This window comes from Thamnophis sirtalis, unplaced genomic scaffold (genome assembly GCF_051295495.1).
Source record: "Thamnophis sirtalis isolate CommonGarterSnake01/CBP01778 unplaced genomic scaffold, rThaSir2_p1.2 scaffold_1, whole genome shotgun sequence".
Lineage (NCBI taxonomy): Eukaryota > Metazoa > Chordata > Lepidosauria > Squamata > Natricidae > Thamnophis > Thamnophis sirtalis.
In genome coordinates, this window is record NW_028261381.1 from 2,884,720 (window position 1) to 2,904,253 (window position 19,534).

Here is a 19,534-nt window from a genome sequence, read left to right on the forward strand (position 1 = left end):
GCTTGTTTTTGCACAATTTCTGTTGTTGTTGCTGCTGCTGCTGCTTCTGCTGTTGCTGTTGCACTATTGGTGCCAAAAAGTGTCACCTTAAGTCTGTTTATGGCCAGGACCTACATAACCATGTGTACTCATAGACCAGAGAGTATTACAGATGTTATTCATTTCTTTTCCATGTTACCCAAATTCAAACATGGCTTGGTTGTCATGTATAAAGACAGGCTTGCCTTGATTAATTGACAACTGTACCATAGTCTCTGTTATGCATCTTAGAAGCAGATACACAAAAGCATGAATGAAGTTAATTTAACGAGATGGTGGAATAAGTCCCTGAAATGCATTATTGCCGGATGTGTAAAAATTGTCAGTCTGAAGTGGTCTCTGATAAGCTATTATTTTTAAACTCTGTAACATTAGATCAGTGTTTCTCAACCTTGGCAACTTGAAGATGTCTGGACTTGAAGTCCCAGAATTCCCCAGCCAGCGCATGCGCTGGCTGGGGAATTCTGGGACTTCAAGTCCAGACATCTTCAAGTTGCCAAGGTTGAGAAACACTGCATTAGATAGAATGTGCTGAAAATAATAAGAAGGGTAGAAAAAAGCTGTGATTCTTTTGTTCTACTACTTCATACAATTGTGCCTGTATGTACACACTTGCTCATCATAACCTGTTCGGTTTATTATTATTACATTGAGTGAAGAGAAATACTTTATATGATTTAATGTTAAAGTTACACCGAAAGATGAACCTGAGTTTTGGCAATTCTGCTCAACACGACTCTTGAGAAACTAACGTAGCAATAACATAAGTCGATCTCCTAATTCTCCCGTGGGCTTTAGCCTGAGGTGAACAACTAGTTTCATTACAATATTTTAAACATAAACAATTGGTATTATAAAATTTCAAATGCAGGAATTTGCCCGTATGCGTTTGTTACAGTAATTGCTATTATTTCGGCCTCCCTGCATTTGCTAGCTCTCTTGGCTGCAGTGTGTGTTATGCTAAGCAATTATTTATGCATTGTGTTGTGGAGAAAGAGAGTTTCACTTGCTTAATGTGTCTAAATATCCATGCACATATCTGTGCATTTAACAGAGATTCTGATTTGATAAGCCTCAGTTAACAGATGTTACCTCGGGCAAAGCATATGTGCACAATTTTCACACCTTACAATACAGTACTTTTCTCTTTGGCCACTTACTCTAACACAGTGTTTCTCGGTTCCACCACAAAACCGCGTTCAACTAAACCGCGCTCGACGAAACTGCGTAGCTGACGTCATCAACAGGGCAACAACAGTGCGGAGACAGAAGCACGCTGTAAACGCTAAACCTAAAATTAACCCCTAAACCTAAACCTAACCCCCCTAAACCTAATCCTAAACCTAACCCTTAACCTAACCCTAAACCTAACCCTTAACCTAACCCTAAACCTAATCCTAACCCTTAACCTAACCCTAAACCTAACCCTAACCCTTAACCTAACCCTAAACCTAACCCTAACCCTTAACGTAACCCTAAACCTAACCCTAAAGCTAACCCTAAACCTAACCCTTACCTTAAGTTGAATCGGCTTGCTTTCTAAGCGCTATTTAAAGCGCCCTTCTTTCTCTGCGCTCGCTGTTGTCGCCCTGTTGATGACGTCAGCGACGCGGTTTAATCGGGCGCGGCTTAGTCGAGCGCGGTTTTGTCGTGCCACGGTGTTTCTCAACCTTGGCCACTTGAAGATGTCCGGACTTCAACTCCCAGAATCCCCCAGCCAGCGAATGCTGGCTGGGGAATTCTGGGAGTTGAAATCCGGACATCTTCAAGTGGCCAAGGTTGAGAAACACTGCTCTAACATATTAGAGCATACTGTGTGGGTTTAATGGGTAACTATTCAAATCTGTAACTCTTCATTACAGAACTACAAAAACCAAAATTACAATTCTAGTGAAAATGTCTTGCATTTCTTGACCGTAGAAATAACTAGATTTTCTCCAGTCATCATTTTCATAACTTCGGGGCTACAGTAATGATCTGCCACTGAATCTTGTTCCAGAATTCTAGGCATAATTGAAACCTGAAATGCCTAATAAATATTAATGTGTGCATGCCATCGTACCCATATTGAGAACGACTGTGTAGTGCAAATCAGGCCCCAAGGGAATTGCTTACCCTTTCAATAGGTTGTTATCGGAAACTGAGGTGATTCCAGGACGCACTCCACCTAAAACTCTCTCAGGGCTGGCTGGGGAGAAGAAACAGACAAAAGTTGAGGCCCCTTTTTGATAAAATCTGCAGACATTATATAGAACCATACATGCATCTATGTGTATACATACATAGCTATATTTCTCAGAGGGTTTATTAAATGGGGCAAGAATTTGTATGTGCCTTTCCAACCCCAAAGTGAAGCTCAATGGTAGCTTCTCATACATTATTTGACTTATAAAGAACGTTGAGTTTCCCCTTTCGATGCTTAACATATGTTTAAATCTATCAAAATCTGTTTTTGGACAGGATAATAATATCCATAGTTGTTCTTGCAATGCATTCAAACATAAATTAGATAGTAAATTTATGTAGATAGAAATATGAGAGAGAGAGATGATAGATAGATAGATAGATAGATAGATAGATAGATAGATAGATAGATAGATAGATAGATAGATGATAGATAGATAGATAGATAGATAGAGAGAGAGAGAGAGAGAGAGAGAGAGAGAGAGAGATAGAGAGATAGAGAGATAGAGAGATAGAGAGATAGATAGAGATAGATGATAGATAGATGATAGATAGATAGATAGATAGGTAGGTAGGTAGGTAGGTAGGTAGGTAGGTAGGTAGGTAGGTAGGTAGGTAGATAGATAGATAGATAGATAGATAGATAGATAGATAGATAGATAGATAGATGATAGATAGATAGATAGATAGATAGATAGATAGATAGATAGATAGATAGATAGATAGATAGATAGATAGATAGATATATTCTGAACTTCATAGCTTTGATGCATTAGATTAGTACATGGGGTGAGTTAGTAATTGGTCTAAATTAAAACTTATAGCAAAGATTTATATACCAGTAGTGGTTTGGCGGCCTGGGTCACTGGAAGCAGCAGTGACCCAGGCCTGCCACGCCCCCGAACTGGTTCTCCAGGCAGTGACATAGGGACCACCATCTTGTTTCTTGCTTCTGTGCATGCGCAGAGCAATTTTTATAGTGAAGCACCCACAAGTAAACCAGCCGTAGTGACTGCCGGAACCCAATTTAATTAATCTAATTAAATTAAACTTTTTAAAAAAACTAATACAATTGAATATAAAGGAAGAAAAGAAAACAGAAAGAATGAAAGAAATGAAAGAAATATAGAAAACAGAGAAAAAGGTTTCTAGTGACCAATAAATTTAGACAATGTCTTTTCTCTAATCAAAGAAGTTAATTTATTAATCTCAGCTAGATCTATCAATTTCACCAACCATCCCTCCATAGTATTGAACCTTTCATTTTTTTTTTGTATATTATAATCGCACTGTAATTATCATATAATGAAATAATCTTCCATGCCTTTTTTTCTAACTGTTTATCCATTAGCCCTTAAAGTGAATATTCTGACATCAATTAAATTATTGAATTTGAATTTAATAAAATTTATATGCCGCCCAGCCCCTAGGACTCTGGGCGGCTTACAAATACAGAAATAAAATAAAACAAAACAAAAATATAGGAAAAAAGAAAAGATAGATTTAAAAGCAGCACACCACTTTATTAAACATTATTAATGTTTAAAATCCCCTGCATCAATGTATGTGTGTGAATCCATTTTGTAGCTTTTTTACATGTCCACCAAGTATAAGATGTCCCTTCATGTTGTCCACATTTTCAATAAATATTTGAAATACTTTCTAGATAATTTCTCTGTCATATTATACCAACACTTTATATTATAAATAAATGTTACATACTTCATTTAACAAAAAGTCTTTTAGATCATAACACAATAAAAATTTCAACTCTTTTAACCACATATTACCCATTGATCCCTTCGCATAAGATTAACACCCATTCCATGGGTTATCAGTCATCAGTTGAAGATATATACAAAGGTTGAGGATTTATATACAATACAACTCTATTTTTTTTCAATTTTGCTAAAATAAATTCCATATTTTCTGACTTAAATATTTTACATTTTTCCTAATAAGTGTTTCTTGTTAAAAAAAATCACATCTTGTTTTAACTTTTCCAAATAATGATTCTTTTCCCATTTTCGGGAACATTTACTCTTATTTATATTCCTTGTTAAGCATTTATAATCCATACCATAGTTAGGCTGAGATTTTAGCAAAAGTCAATTTTGCAAAATGTATATTAGTACTATAAACCTTATCAATCTCTGCAAATCAATTTGTCTTCCTCCCGATCCAAAAAATTAGACAGACACTTAAGAACTTTAGTCTAATATGTTCTCCACGTTGTTCTGAAAATGTTGTAAATCTTCAACAAAGTTCTTTTTCTCTCAGTTTGAATAAACCCCAATTATCCAAATCTTTCTCCATTTCTCTAATTATACTTTCTTAGTTTCCAAAACTTCTACTTTCTCAATACAGCAATTTCTTTTAAATCTGTAGCCAACAGACATACAACGTACAGATTCTTCAATTTTCTTAATCACTTTTCTTATTATTATTACTTATTTCAGCAAATCCTTTTCCACTTCCTTTTTAACCACTGTAGTCATCTTTTTGGCAAATTCTTCAAACATTTTCTCAAATAACTCTGGTGAAATCCTCAAGTTGTTGTACCCTTGAGTTGTTCTAATGAGTTCTAATGAGGCCCTGAGTCTTTCTCCTAAATTAGCAGTTTTTCTTGTGATTGCCATTGTGCTAAACTGAAAGTATGTGGATTACTTGGTGAATGTAAAAGGCAAGGTATTCCTTTTTTCTGTTTTCCTATCTCTATCTTTAGCGCTTCGATCCCAATTAGCTCTCTGTAGTTACAGTTCTCACAGTTTAGCTCATATCATCTTGTTTTGTAAAATCCACCAATTATCTCCTGTCCTTAATAATAAGCAATCGGCATTCTCAGGAAGGTCCAATCTGTTAGTCTAATTACTCCTGCTATTTTCAAAGGGACTTTCATCAGGAAAAAAATAAATCTGTTCTTTAAAAAAAAAAAAAAACCATTGCCCCCTTTATTTCCTTTATTTCTTGGATCTTTCCCATTAAGCATTTTGCTTTTAAATTAAAATCCTTTAAAAGAGTCGTTTTTTCTTCCCTTTCTTAATTTCAAAAAGAAGACACTCACCAAGAAACTTTGATCTTCATTGCCATATGGAATATCTCTCTTAAGTCATAAATTAAGTCCAAAGGTGATTAAGTCAGTAAGGCTTTTGCTGGTCAAATGTCCATTAAGACTTGAGATTGAGATTGAGATTTGTTTTATTTATATGCCGCCCTATTCCCAACGGGACTCAGGGCGGCGAACAACTCAAGGGGGAAAGGGAACACAAAGTACAAAACAAGCATTTAAAATAACCAACAGCCACACAGCCACACAGGTCGAGAGGGGAGGGAACTCATCACCCCCAGGCCTGCCGACACAGCCAGGTTTTGACGGCTTTTCGGAAGGCCTGGAGAGAGGTGAGGGTCCGAATCTCCGCGGGGAGTTCGTTCCAAAGGGCCGGAGCTGCCACAGAGAAGGCCCTCCCCCGGGTAGTAGCCAGATGGCATTGGCTGGTAGACGGAATCCGGAGGAGGCCAACCCTGTGCGATCTAATGGGTCTTTGGGAGGTAATTGGCAGCAGGCGGTCTCTCAAGTACCCAGGTCCTTTGCAGCAGTTCAACTGTAAATCTTCAACTTTCCATTGACCACAAGAAACTCAATTCCTGTGGTTTCCTTGGGAGGAGCAGTAATAATCCCAAGGAGCAAATGGGTAAATTCCTAACCATCTATTATTCCTCTGAAGAGATTTTTGTCACCCAGAACTGGCCAGCAATTTCAGGGCAGTGCTGTCCCTGCTCCTGGAGTTGCTTATAGTGAAGAGCCGAGGTGGCGCAGTGAGTAGAGTGCAGGCCACTTCAGCTGACTGTTATCTGCAGTTCGGCGGTTCAAATCTCACCGGCTCAGGGTTGACTCGGCCTTCCATCCTTCCGAGGTGGGTAAAATGAGGACCCGGATTGTTGTTGGGGGCAATATGCTGACTCTGTAAACCGCTTAGAGGGGGCTGAAAGCCCTATGAAGCGGTATATAAGTCTAACTGCTATTGCTATTGCTATATCTAACACACCATCAATCCTCACCCTGAAGTCTGGTTTCCAAATGTTGAATTATACATTTTCCATAGCACCTTTACACATATTTACGCTAGTAGGAAGGTTGGTAAACTTTATTACAACCTAAGACTAGACAAGTATGAATTGTACATAAAGTTCTTCATAGATCATAAAGATATCAATGTGTATGTATGTATGTATGTATGTATGTATGTATGTATGTATGTATGTATGTATCAGGGACGTACAGTCAGGGGAGGCAGAGCCTCACCACTGTCATCATGAAAAGAAAAGAAAATGTAAAAGGAAAAAGGCAAGAGCTGCTGAGGTCAGGCTGAGCTAGTTGCTGCCAGAGTCACAGTGGATGACTCTGCTTAGTGCTTAACTGTTTAAAAAAGACTCTTAAAAAGCGCCCCCTACAGGAGGAGGCAGGAGAACGACGTGCCTCATCTAGTCTGACTTTAGGCATTTTATGATCATTCCACAAGTCCACAAGTCTAAAAAAAATTTGAAATCCACCACTGTGTCAGTGCCTCACCAGCCATAAACCTCATCGCACGTCACTGGTATGTATGTATGCATCAGGGGTGGGTTTCTCGCCCTGTTCCAACTGGTTCGGTTGGAATACACATACTAGCGTCTGTGCGATGCTCCAGCTGCTCCTGGAGGATCGCGCAGGCGCTGTATGCGTCCTGCGCATGCGTGGAAGCGCAGAACTCGTCAAAACCGGGTAAGGAACGCGGGCGGGCGGGTGGGCCCTTCACCATTCCCTGAAGTTACTTACTTCCGGGTTCGCTGACCAACCGGTTCGCGGGGACCGCCGCGAACCGGTTGAAACCCACCCCTGGTATGTATGTATGTATGTATGTATGTATGTATGTATGTATGTATGTATGTATGTATGTATGTATATGTATTAGATTTGTGTGCTGCCCATCTCAATTAAAAGAGGTTAAAAAGGTTTAAAATGAAAATGAGAGGAGACAATGCAATGTTAACACATAATAATTTGCTGTCTGAGGTAGTATTTTAACTATATTATGGGTAATAGTGATCTTGTGATCCGTTAGGAAGTAGGAGAGGTACTAATGGTTGTATCTTCCTGGGAGATCTTTCATGAGAGGCCAAATTAATATATCACAGAAATTGAAATAGAAATTGCAGGGCAATGGGACAAGCTCTGTAGCGTGGGAATCATGGGGGAGTGTGATTTGCAGGGGGCAATGTGCAGGCATTTACCATCTATGACCACTAGAGGGAGTCCACGGAATCTAGCCAGAGCAGATGCTTTGTAATGTCTTTGGTTTATTAAGGCAGTGTTTCTCACTGAAGATGTCCGGACTTCAACTCCCAGAATTCCCCAGCCAGCGATGCTGGCTGGGGAATTCTGGGAGTTGAAGTCCAGACATCTTCAAGTTGCCAAGGTTGAGAAACCCACTGTATTAAGGATTGGCAATAATCAAAATTGGCAATAACAACAGTTTCACTTTTTTCAAGGATCAGGTCTAAGCAGTTACCTGGATAATAAAAATGTCCCAACATCACAATAAAATAATCATTTAATAAATACAATAACATGAAAATAAATTGTATAAATAAATAAAAATAAATAGAAAGGGTGGGCATCTGATTCAGAAAGGCCTCGTCCCTATTTTCTATCTGTATAGGTAATCTACAATAAATGTCCATGGTTGCTCCTCTTTTTATCCTTTCACATTTTAAACAGAATTACCAGGTTTTGATCCCTGAATTTATGCAAAGTATGCTTTCCCCCCATGTATAACATTTCGTTATTTTGATTCGGTTTGGTTTTTTTTTTAAAAAAATTATTATTTCCTATGCTATGCAAAAGCATAAATACCATCCCAGCAATGATGCCTATGTGTTGCATTTGTGCTGATAAATAAATAAATAAATAAATAAAGGGAGACTAGTATAGATCTATTTCAAGCTATTTAGCCATACCCTTACTGGGAATAGAACTTGGGCTGTATTACATATCAGGCAGTTATATTAGCCACTAAGCCACAGGCTCTCTTCTTTTATCAGCTAGGCCAGGGAAATAGGTATGTATTGTGTCACAACCCCTGGTATGCCCAAATATGGGCCTACTGTTTCCATTCTCTGTCTATCGGCTCATTCCAAGGGATTGTGACACTATCTATCTATCTATCTATCTATCTATCTATCTATCTATCTATCTATGTCTGTCTTTGGCTATTCGGGCTTTCTCGAATAACCAAAGACCTACATACAAATACCCGGGAAAACCTCAGAAAATATATATATTTGTCTTTCTAAATTAGGGTCATTAGTTCTCCCTGTTTTGCCATATGTTGTGCACTGTGCATATGGAAAGATCTTGCTTATATATTTGGTTCTAGACTTTTTCCATTCTCCTTTTTGTTTTAATTTAACACCCTCTTTATAATTAGAAAATACATGCCAAGCATGCTTTCTTGCCATCAAAGAACATAGAAATACAGGGTTGGAAGGGACTTTGGAGGTCTTCTAGTCCAACCCCTTGTCAAGTAGAAGACTCTATACCAGTGGTGCGATTCAAATAATTTAACTGGTTCTCTGCCTTAATGACTACTGTAATGCGCTCTACATGGGGCTGCCCCTGAAGAGTGTTCGGAGACTACAATTGGTCCAGAATGCAGCTGCGCGAGCGATACTGGGTGTACCTAGGTACACCCATGTTACACCTATCCTCCGTGAGCTGCACTGGCTTCCCATCGGTCTCCGGACACGCTTCAAGGTGCTGGTTATTACCTATAAACCCCTACATGGCCTAGGACTTGGATATCTCCGTGACTGCCTCCTGAAACATACCTCCCAGCGTCCAATAAGATCGCACAGGGCAGGCCTTCTCGGGGTATCGTTGGCCACGCAATGCCGTCTGGCAGCTCCTCGGGGGAGAGCCTTCTCTGTTGCGGCTCCGGCCCTTTGGAACGATCTACCACCTGAGATCCGGACCCTCCCCACTCTCCTGGCCTTCCGTAAGTCTGTTAAGACCTGGCTGTTCCGGCAGGCCTGGGGCTGTTGATCTTGACTGAACTTCAGCCCCATTAAAATTGAGTGCATGTTGTGTTTCTGTTTTTAAGTCGTTCTGTCTTGTGTTTTAATCTTTTCTAATATTTTTTTAAAATTGCTTTTATGTAAGCCGCCCGGAGTCCTTCGGGATTGGGCGGCATACAAATCTATTAAAATTACAAATTACAAATAAATGATTACCTGGATAGGTGGGGCTGGGTGGTCATATGACTGGCTGGGCGTGGCCAACTCATTGTCACTTCATCTCACCCAGCCTCTCATTACCTTGGTCATAAGTATGAAAAATGGTCATAAGTCACTTGTTTCAGTGCCATTGTAACTTTGAATAGTCACTAAATGAACTGTTGTAAATCAAGGATTACCTGTATAAAAATACAAAAAGCTTCTTTGCTTGCAAAAAGCTCCCCTAAATGCCAATCAGATTAGAAATGGCAGAACACACACTGGAGATCAATGGTTACAGTCATCATGGAAACCTGTTCTGACCCCCCTCGTCCCACACCAAAACACTCCGAGCCAAAGATACTTTACGGAATTTATTAACAGACAGACAGGTCCTTGGCAGCAATCCGGCACAGATAAGCCTTGGCAGCAATCCAGCCTGCCAGGCTCACAGTACTGTTCTCCAACATTAGTTAACACGTTGACTTCTGCAAAAGGGGCGTGTGCACAAGCATTCCTTTTATAGTCTGGAGAGGAGCCTAATTACCACCAGCCGAGTGCAATTACCTCCTGTAACTGCGCAAGTGTTCCTGACGCCTATTAGCTCTTCAGTGCCGGGCATCTAGGAACAATGCCCTTAGCTCCTCCCCACTGCTGATGCCTGGATCACACTCCCTTGTCTCCTCCCCACTGGTCCAAGGCTCAGGCGCCTCCTGGTGGTCAACTAGCCTCTCTGTGCCCTGCTCGGAGTCGGAACCCTGTCCAGGGTCCTCCACATCCTCCAGAGCCGACTCAGAGGGCCCCTCGCTGTCGGAGTCTGGTGGCAGCTCCAACGGCTCCTGCTGGGCCACAACAGAAACCTAAACCATTCTGTCTGAATATCTTCCTTTTCATCAGCAATACCTTACAAAGTTACAAACCAGGCAGGGTGCCAAAGCACCTTGAAGAATTAAAATAGTTAAAATGCAACAATAACTATCAGCAGCCAACTCTTGCTCATAAAGTGAAACCCTTTAGCAGAAAGGTCATTTAAGCCCTCCAAAAAGTGGGTGGACATACTTTGGCTACAAAATGCCAAGCCAAAGAGACAAATTAACAAAGTCTATAGGGGAACCAGGTTCAAGTCTCTGCCCTCCCAAGCTTGTCAGGATCCCAATAAATTATTTAGATGCCACATCTAAATAAATTTCAAGCCTGTGTTGGAAGAAGTATCCATCGGATTCAATTTCTATCTGGGAGAAAGGCACTGGAAACGTGGAGGCTGATTGGAAAGATGCTTTAATGATGAAGTAGAACCACATGGCTGAAAGGGTGTTGGGCGATTCCTATTGCGTCTTAATGTCTTTCCTCCTGTTTTGGATCTTGAGTGAGGGCTAACCCCATTCTGCCTTCGTTCAGACCTTGCCGCAGGACATTTTTGCCTATGAATAGAGCTATCTATCTCTTTATCTCTTAAGTGCTGACATCTGCTGTGGGCTACCAAGAAAGGTGGGGACTGCTTTCTCCCTCTAAGAAAACACGTTTCCCCATTTCTCGTCTAGGGAAGTATATTCTTCCTTTTTAATCTTTCTCAAAATATTTCATTCTTCTAGGAAAGAGGTGGGTGCTAACTTTTTGCAATTGGTGCCATGTTACTAAGCCTTATTATCATGAGAGAAAACTAAAATGAACTGGAAGGAGGATCCACTTACTATCGGTGAACAATCATGTGCCTTGGCCACTCTGAAGCAACGCAAGAGACTCCTGTCCCAAATGTGCTTTTTCAAGAGGCAACTGGACTTCTGGAAACCAAGAATGTCCAGTTGCCTCTTGAAAAAAAGCATGTTTGGGACAACCATGACCAGGATGACTGAAGAATCTCCATAGACAAAAGAGACACCTGGGCTCAGTGAACTGACTAAGAACCCTTTCCCACCCAGGAGAAGCAAAAAAAGAAGCAAAAAAAAGTTAGATCCTTTTGCATTACTTAAAGACACCAACTGCTCTCACTCACCTCACAAGCTATCCTAAGGAAGTCATCAAGATTTAAGAAAAGATTGCATGCCCCCAGAACTACTGCAATGCGCTCTACATGGGGCAGCCCTTGAAGAGCATTCGGAGACTTCAGCTCATCCAGAATGCAGCCACGTGAGCGATCGTGGGTGCACCTCGGTACACCCACGTTACACCTATCCTCCGCGAGCTGCTTGGTCGCGGATACGCTTCAAAGTGCTTGTCGTCACTTATAAAGCCCTTCATGGTATTGGACCTGGGTACTTGAGAGACCGCCTGCTGCCAATTACCTCCCAAAGACCCATTAGATCACACAGATTAGGCCTCCTCCAGGTTCCGTCTACTAGCCAATGTCATCTGGCCACGGGGGAGGGGGAGGGCCTTCTCTGTGGCGGCTCCGGCCCTTTAGAATGAGCTCCCCACAGAGATTCGAACCTCACCTCTCTCCAGGCCTTCTGAAAAGCCATTAAAACCTGGCTGTGTCAGCAGGCCTGGGGTCGATGAGTTCCCTTCCCCTCTCGAATCGTGTGGCTGTTAGTCGTTTTATATGCCCTGTACTTTTTGTGTAGTTTTTGTGTTTCCCTTCCCCTCCTTGGGTTTTGTGTGCCGCCCTGAGTCCCGCTGGGAATAGGGCGGCATATAAATAAAATGAAACTCGAAACTCGAAAGGCAGTAAGAAAATCAGGCAGAGTGCCAAGCTTGCATTCTGCCTCTCAGCCATTTCTTCTATGACTATGCCAACCCTTATGTAAATAACCCTTAATCCAACCTGTCTCTCCTCCCAAGCCCCAGAATAAAAGTACCAGCAAAGGAGGGGTGGGTTCCTGCCAGTTCTAACCTCTTCTATAGAAGAGGTTCCACAAATCTACAGTGCCGTTTAGAACTGGTTACAGATCCCTCCCCTCTGCCAGTCCGGACATCATCAAGATGAAGAGCGAGAGGAGGAATTCTGGAAGTTGAAATCCACAAGTCTTAAAGCTGTCAAGTTTGAACACCCCTGGGGGTTTTTTCTAAAGGGTTAGGGGTGCAAGGATCTTGTAACTTGACAGCTTTAAGACTTGCACACTTCAATGCCAGAGTTCCTGAGGCAACATGATTGGAGGAGGAATTCTGGGAGTTGAAGTCCACAAGTCTTAAAGCTGTCAAGTTTGAACACGCCTGGTTTTTTTTCTAACGTGTTAGGGGTGCAAGGGTCTTGTAACTTGACAGCTTTAAGACTTGTGTGCTTCGAGTGCCAGAGTTTCTGAGCCAACATTTTGGTTGCTAAGCAAGAGCGTTGTTAAGGGAGTTTCACCACATTTTACAAGTTGGCCACCCCCTCCCAGTCACATGGCTGGCAAGCCACTCCCACTCAGTCACATGGCCAGCAAGCCACTCCCACAAAGCAGGCCACACCTACAGGTTCTAAAAAAAATTGAAACCTACCACTGCAGCAAAGGGAAAGAAAAACTCCAGAGAAGCCACTCAGGCTACAGAAAGTCTGGGCATACTGCCAAGAACAGATAAGGGCTGTTACAATGTAACAAGGCTTAACCCAGAGGCAGTTTCTGAAAACACTTAAGCAGGGCAATAATATAGATAAGGATTAGGCTAGAAACAACACACACAGGCACACCAGAATGTCTCCTTCCTGCCTTCCTGACAGGGTTAACCCTGGTGGGTAAAAGAAAAGCCTGTTGGAAGATTTCTTCCAACAGCCAGTTCGCCGAACTGCTCAGAAAATTAGCTACCGGTTTGCGTGAACCAGTACGAACCAGCTGAATCTCCCCATTGCCTTATACCATTGTGGACAAAATGGCTGTCAAAACTCTTCTTGAAAATTTCCAGTGGGTAGCACCCACAACTTCTGGAGGTAAGCCATTCCATTAATTAATTGTTCTCACTATCAGGAAATTTGCGCTTAGTTCTAGGTTGGATATCTCTTTAATAATCCTCCATCCATTACTCCTTGTCCTTATTCAGATGCTTTGGTGAATAAGTTGATCCTATTTTCCTTGTGAAAGTCTCTCAAATATTGGAAAGCTGCTATCATGTCACCCTTATTCCTTCTCTTTGTTAGATTAGATACACCTAGTTCCAACAATCGTTTATTGTACAATTTAGTCTCCAAACTTCTTATTATGTTTGCAGTTCTTCTCCGCATTCTTTCTAGAATCTCAGCATCTTTTTTGTATTGTGGTGACCAGAATTGGATGCAATACTTAGCAGTGCACTAGAAAGTGGTACTATTACTTTATGTGATCTTGATCTATTCCTCTGTTGATGCAGCTTAGGACTACATTGGCTTTTTGGGCACCTGCAGAAAATTACTTGCTCATACAAGTGACGTCCACTAGGACACTGAGATCCTTCTCACAGGTACAACTGTTTAACCAGGTAGCACCTATAACACCTCCCAACGACCGATAAGATCGTACAGGGTGGGTCTTCTCCAGGTGCCATCAGCTAGACAATGTCGGCTGGAGGGCCTTCTCTGTAGCTGCTCCGGCCCTATGGAATGAGCTACCCCCAGAGATACGGACCCTACCCACTCTCATGGCCTGGCCTCATCAAAACCTGGCTATTCCGGCAGGCTTGGGGCTGTTGACCTCCTGACCGAGGTCCAGCCCTGATTAGACTGGGTGCATGTTGTGTTTCTTTTAATCCGCTTTCCTCTGTTTGCTTTTAACCCTTCTCTTAAAACTTATTTTCTGTAAACCGCCCGGAGTCCTTCAGGATTGGGCGGCCTATAAATTTAATAAATCCAATCCAATCCAATTTACACATTGACGTGGCTGTTAAGCCAGTTGCAAATCCATTCTAATGATACTGCTGTCAATCCCACTTTTTTCTACTTTACCAAGGAATAGGCCGTGGTGTATTTTGTTAAAATACAGGAAGTTCCTTGTGTTACAACAGTTCACTTAATGACCATTTGAAGTTACAACAGCACTGAAAAAAGTGACTTATGACAATTTTTTCACACTCATGACCCTTGCTACATCCCCATGGCCACGTGATATACCGCACATTCAGATGCTTGACAAGTGACTCACATTTATGACAGTTGCAGAGTCCCAGGGTCACGTGATCCCTTTCTGCAACCTTCTGACAAGCAAAGTCAACGGGGAAATCAAGGTAGGCTTAACAACTGTGTTACTAATGTAACAACTGCAGCAGTTCACTTAACAAAGGTGGCAAGAAAAGTTGTGAAATGATGCGAAACTCACTTAACATTTTTTTCACTTAGCAGCTTAAATTGTGGTCATAAGTTGAGGACTAAAAGTCAAAGTGGCGCAGTGGTTAAATGCAGCACTGCAGGCTACTTCAGCTGACTGCAGTTCTGCAGTTCGGCTGTTCAAATCTCACCGGCTCAGGGTTGACTCAGTCTTCCATCCTTCCGAGGTGGGTAAAATGAGGACCCGGATTGTTGTTGGGGGCGATATGCTGACTCTGTAAACCGGGTAGAGAGGGCTGAAAGCCCTATGAAGCGGTATATAAGTCTAACTGCTATTGCTATTGCTAATCTCACCGGCTCAAGGTTGACTCAGCCTTCCATCCTTCCAAGGTGGGTGAAATGAGGACCCAGACTGTGGGGGGCAATATGCTGACTCTGTAAACCGCTTAGAGAGGGCTGGAAGCCCTATGAAGCGGTATATAAGTCTAACTGCTATTGCTATTGCTATTGCTATTACCTGCACTGAAGTCTAAGTAAACTATGTCCACAGTATTTCCCTGAGCCACTAATGTCTGGCATGGTCTGGGGTGCAAGTAGGTGAGAGGAATTTGCTCCATCAACACAGGTGGGCAAACACAGATGCACACACCCTATACCTTCATCTGATTAATTCAGAATTATTAAATTCTGAGTGAATCCAAGAACATTTTTGAATCAGATTATTATTTTTTCATATGATTGGCTCTTTAGTTTAGTTTAGTTTAATAGAACTTGTACGCCGCCCACTCCCATTGGGACTCTTCTCTTACATATTGCCATTCTAATGCTAGGAAATAAATTCTCTCTTGTTCTCTTTGCAGGTTAATAAATCCTACGGCAGAGCAGCACCTCAGAGGGATTGCACGCTACTTAACCACAGGCCACATTCCCTCGTTCATTCACTCTCCATTAAGGAATGCAGGAAGGTACACTTGAATATTATTGATCAGGTATAGCACCATTTTAAATATTTAGTAGTTTTCTTTTTATTTAAATCTATTAATTTATTTGGAACGAGCTCCCTGCAGAGATTCGGACCCTCACCTCTCTCCAGGCCTTCCGAAAAGCCGTTAAAACCTGGCTGTGTCGGCAGGCCTGGGGTCGATGAGTTCCCTTCCCCTCTCGAATCGTGTGGCTGTTGGTGGTTTTTAAATTCCTTGTTTTTGTAGTTTTTGCGTTTCCCTTCCCCTCCTTGGGTTTGTGCGCCGCCCTGAGTCCCGCAGGGAATAGGGCGGCATATAAATAAAATGAAACCTAAACCTATTACACCGAAATTGATTAAAGCTATTTATTTGAATTTGAATTTCCATTATTTGTATGCCGCCCTTTTCCCTGGGGGGACTCAGGGCGGCTCACAATTCAAAAAGGGAGGGGGGGGAAGACAAACAGTATTCCAATATGGAAACAATACAACATATTAAAAGAGAGCACAACAGTCACACAATTCAGGTGGGGTTGGAATCTTAACCCCAGGCCAGCCGGGACAGCCAGATCTTCAAAGTGGCGCGGAAGGATTGAAGGGTGGTGAGGGTCCGAATCTCCACAGGGAGTTCATTCCAGAAGGTCGGAGCAGCCACCGAGAAGGCTCTCCTCCGGGTAGTTGCCAGTTTGCACTGGCTAGTAGATGGAATTCGGAGGAGGCCTAATCGATGCGATCGTATCGGTCTAGCGGAGGTAATTGGCAGTAGGCGGTCTCTCAAATACCCATATTTGAGAGACTGCCTAATATTACCTTTTTCACAACTGAAAGCAAGGTACAAACAACAATTAACGTTCTCCGTGTTTAACAGGAAAGTTTGCATATTTTTTTCAATAAAAGAAAAATATTTAGTCACAAGGATGGAGAAAACAGCATCCCCACCACCACAGACAGGGAAAGTTACTACCGGTATATAAAAACAGAGAGCAAATCTCACTCCCTTCAAGCAAACAAGTAAGATCAGAGAGCACCCAGGACTCCACAGTTCAATTCTGAACTACATATATTGTCCTCTATTTAGGTTTATGGTTTAGGTTTATTGGATTTATATGCCGCCCTTCTCCCAACGACTCAGGGCGGCGTACAACATTAAAAGAAACACATAATACAAAAGTTTTTAAAAAATTAAACAGAATATCCCAAACCCAATTAAAATTGACAATGACATTTAAAAAAAAAAAATCGAATTAAAATTAACAGTGATCAATAATTTATTTTATTTTGTTCAGGCCAGGCTGGCTTGCTGGAAAAGCCAACTTTTTAGGGCGCGTCGGAAGGACCGGAGGTCGGGGATTATACGAAGCTCCAGGGGCCGCTCATTCCAGAGGGAAGGCGCTCCCACAGAGAGGGCTCTCTCCCCCGGGGGTCGCTAGCCGACACTGTCTGTCCGACGGCACCCTGAGGAGGCCAACTCTATGGGATCGCACTGGATGGTGGGAGGCTACCGGTGGCAGTAGGTGGTCTCGCAGGTACCCTGGGCCTAAGCCATGGAGTGCTTTAAAGGTCATAATTAGTACCTTGAATCGCACCCGGAAGACAACAGGCAACCAGTGCAGGCCGCCTAAAAGGGGTGTAACATGGGAGCATGATAACCAGCGCAGCCGCATTCTGGACCAGTTGAAGCCTCCGGGTGCTCTTCAAGGGCAGCCCCATGTAGAGAGCATTACAGTAGTCCAGGCGAGCACTCTTCCCTTTTTGAAAATGTTTCTGAGGCCTAATTTCTTAATCAATAAGAGAGAGAAATTGTTTTGACTTAATTTTCTAATATTTTCACTTTTTTTTTTGTTATTTGGCATTCACAGAAATTTACTGTAAGTATAATTGCAATCAGTTCATATGTAACTTTGTATCTGCTGAATAATAACTCAGATAACCACTAACTGGCCAATAACTAGATCTTGGGCTCACAGTGGATAACTTAACTAAATGTAAATAAGTTTAATAAAAGTTGAGAAAAAAGCAAACAAAAATCCAGGTTAAGGATTATTGGGAAAAGCAAAACAAAACTATAATTATTTTTAACACATCTACAATGTGCCCACATTGAATTACAGTTAACAGTTCTAGTTAAACAATTTACTTATGTCAAGGCCAACAATAGCAATAGCAATAGCAGTTAGACTTATATACCGCTTCATAGGGCTTTCAGCCCTCTCTAAGCGGTTTACAGAGTCACCATATCGCCCCCAACAACAATCTGGGTCCTCATTTCATCCACCTCGGAAGGATGGAAGGCTGAGTCAACCTTGAGCCGGTGAGATTAGAACCGCTGAACTGCAGATAACAGTCAGCTGAAGTACTGCACTCTAACCACTGCACCACCTCGGCTCTTACAATGATGACTTAATAGGCATATCCACATAGGTAGCTTTCTGGGCAACACTAAGGATACAATTTGCCGCTGCCTTCTGGGATTCCCCCCCCACACACACACACAAAAAAATCTCAAGATAGCCTACGACCCATGTTCTGACATACAGGTAGTAAACCAGTGTAATTCTACAGAGTTTTGGATATAACTAAAAAATCAGCCAGGTCTCATTTGTTATGACATATTTTTGGTTCCAACATCTCAAAAAGAGCAATATGTAGAAGTGGAAACACATAGGAAAGATCAAGCCGTACATGGCATCGGACCTGGGTACCTGAGAGACCGCCTCCTGCCGATTACCTCCCATAGACCGATTAGATCTCACAGGTTAGGTCTTCTCCGGATCCCATCTGCCAGCCAATGTCGGCTGGCGACTCCCCGGGGGGATAGCCTTCTCTGTTGCAGCTCCAGCCCTCTGGAACGAGCTCCCCGTGGAGATCCGGACCTTTACTACCCTCCCGGCCTTCCACAAAGCCGTTAAGTCCTGGCTGCTCCAGCAGGCCGGGGGGCTTTCGAAATACCCAGCCCCACGGAAACTGTGACTGTTGTGTATTTTAAAGTGTTGTTTTGTTTATTTATCCCCTTCCCTTGTTTATTGTAAGCCGCCCGGAGTCCTTCGGGAGTGGGCGGCATACAAGACCAATAAACTCAACTCAACTCAATTCAATCAAAATTATTAAGAAACTGGAACCTTTCTTTGCACAGAATGTTTAAAATATATTTGCATGGAGACTATTTAGCTGTATGACTACAGGGACAGAAAGTATGTTGAATGTTGAATGTTTATTTTATTTATATGCCGCCCTTTTCCCCTGAAGGGGACTCAGGGCGGCTCACAACTCAACTAAGGGAGGGGGATACAGACAAAAATTAAAACAACGCGCAACAATACATAATTTAAAACACACAACAGTCATACCATTCGAGAAGGGGGTAGAAGCTTTTTAGCCCCAGGCCTGTCGGAATAGCCAGGTTTTGGGGCTTTGCGGAAGGTCTGGAGGGTGGTGAGGGTTCGAATCTCCATGGGGAGTTCATTCCAGAGGGTCGGAGTGGCCACAGAGAAGGCTCTCCTCTGAGTAGTCGCCAGTCGACACTGGCCGGCGGATGGAATTCGGAGGAGGCCTAATCTGTGGGATCTAATCAGTCTAGAGGAGGTAATTGGCAGCAGGCGGTCTCTCAAGTACCCAGGTCCAATACCATGAAGGGCTTTATAAGTGACGACTAGCGCCTTGAAGCGTATCCGGAGACCAATAGGCAGCCAGTGCAGCTCGCGGAGGAGGCCAGATATGGCAAGGATTCCTTTAAAAATGCACCACGGGGAAGCTTTGGACGAACAGAGTTTCTTTCCAAAATGAAAGAGGGACATTATAAGTCCCTCTTGAGTCTTGACTGTGAGTAGCACCTCCCATTGGCTATTTCTGAGGGAGGGGCAGGAGCGGAATAAGCTTTCTTCACTCAGGAGTGAACCACCAAATTAACCTCACAGGTGGTTTGACACTGACTGCAAATTTCTAGCAGGTAG

The 19,534-nt window shown here is 42.4% G+C and overlaps 1 protein-coding gene across 20 annotated transcripts in view; it reads right to left on the minus strand.

Annotated features, from left to right (window-relative positions):
* Nucleotides 1-19,534, minus strand: part of MAP2 (microtubule associated protein 2) — a 270,997-nt gene that overhangs the window by 183,491 nt on the left and 67,972 nt on the right. For 18 of the 20 annotated variants that reach the window (XM_087706477.1, XM_087706574.1, XM_087706539.1 and 15 more), the window contains exon 3: nt 2,155-2,227. The exons of the other annotated variants lie outside the window; for them this stretch is intronic. The gene's annotated coding sequence lies outside the window, so the exon portion shown is untranslated. The remainder of the gene's footprint in view (nt 1-2,154; nt 2,228-19,534) is intronic. 20 annotated transcript variants of the gene reach the window in all.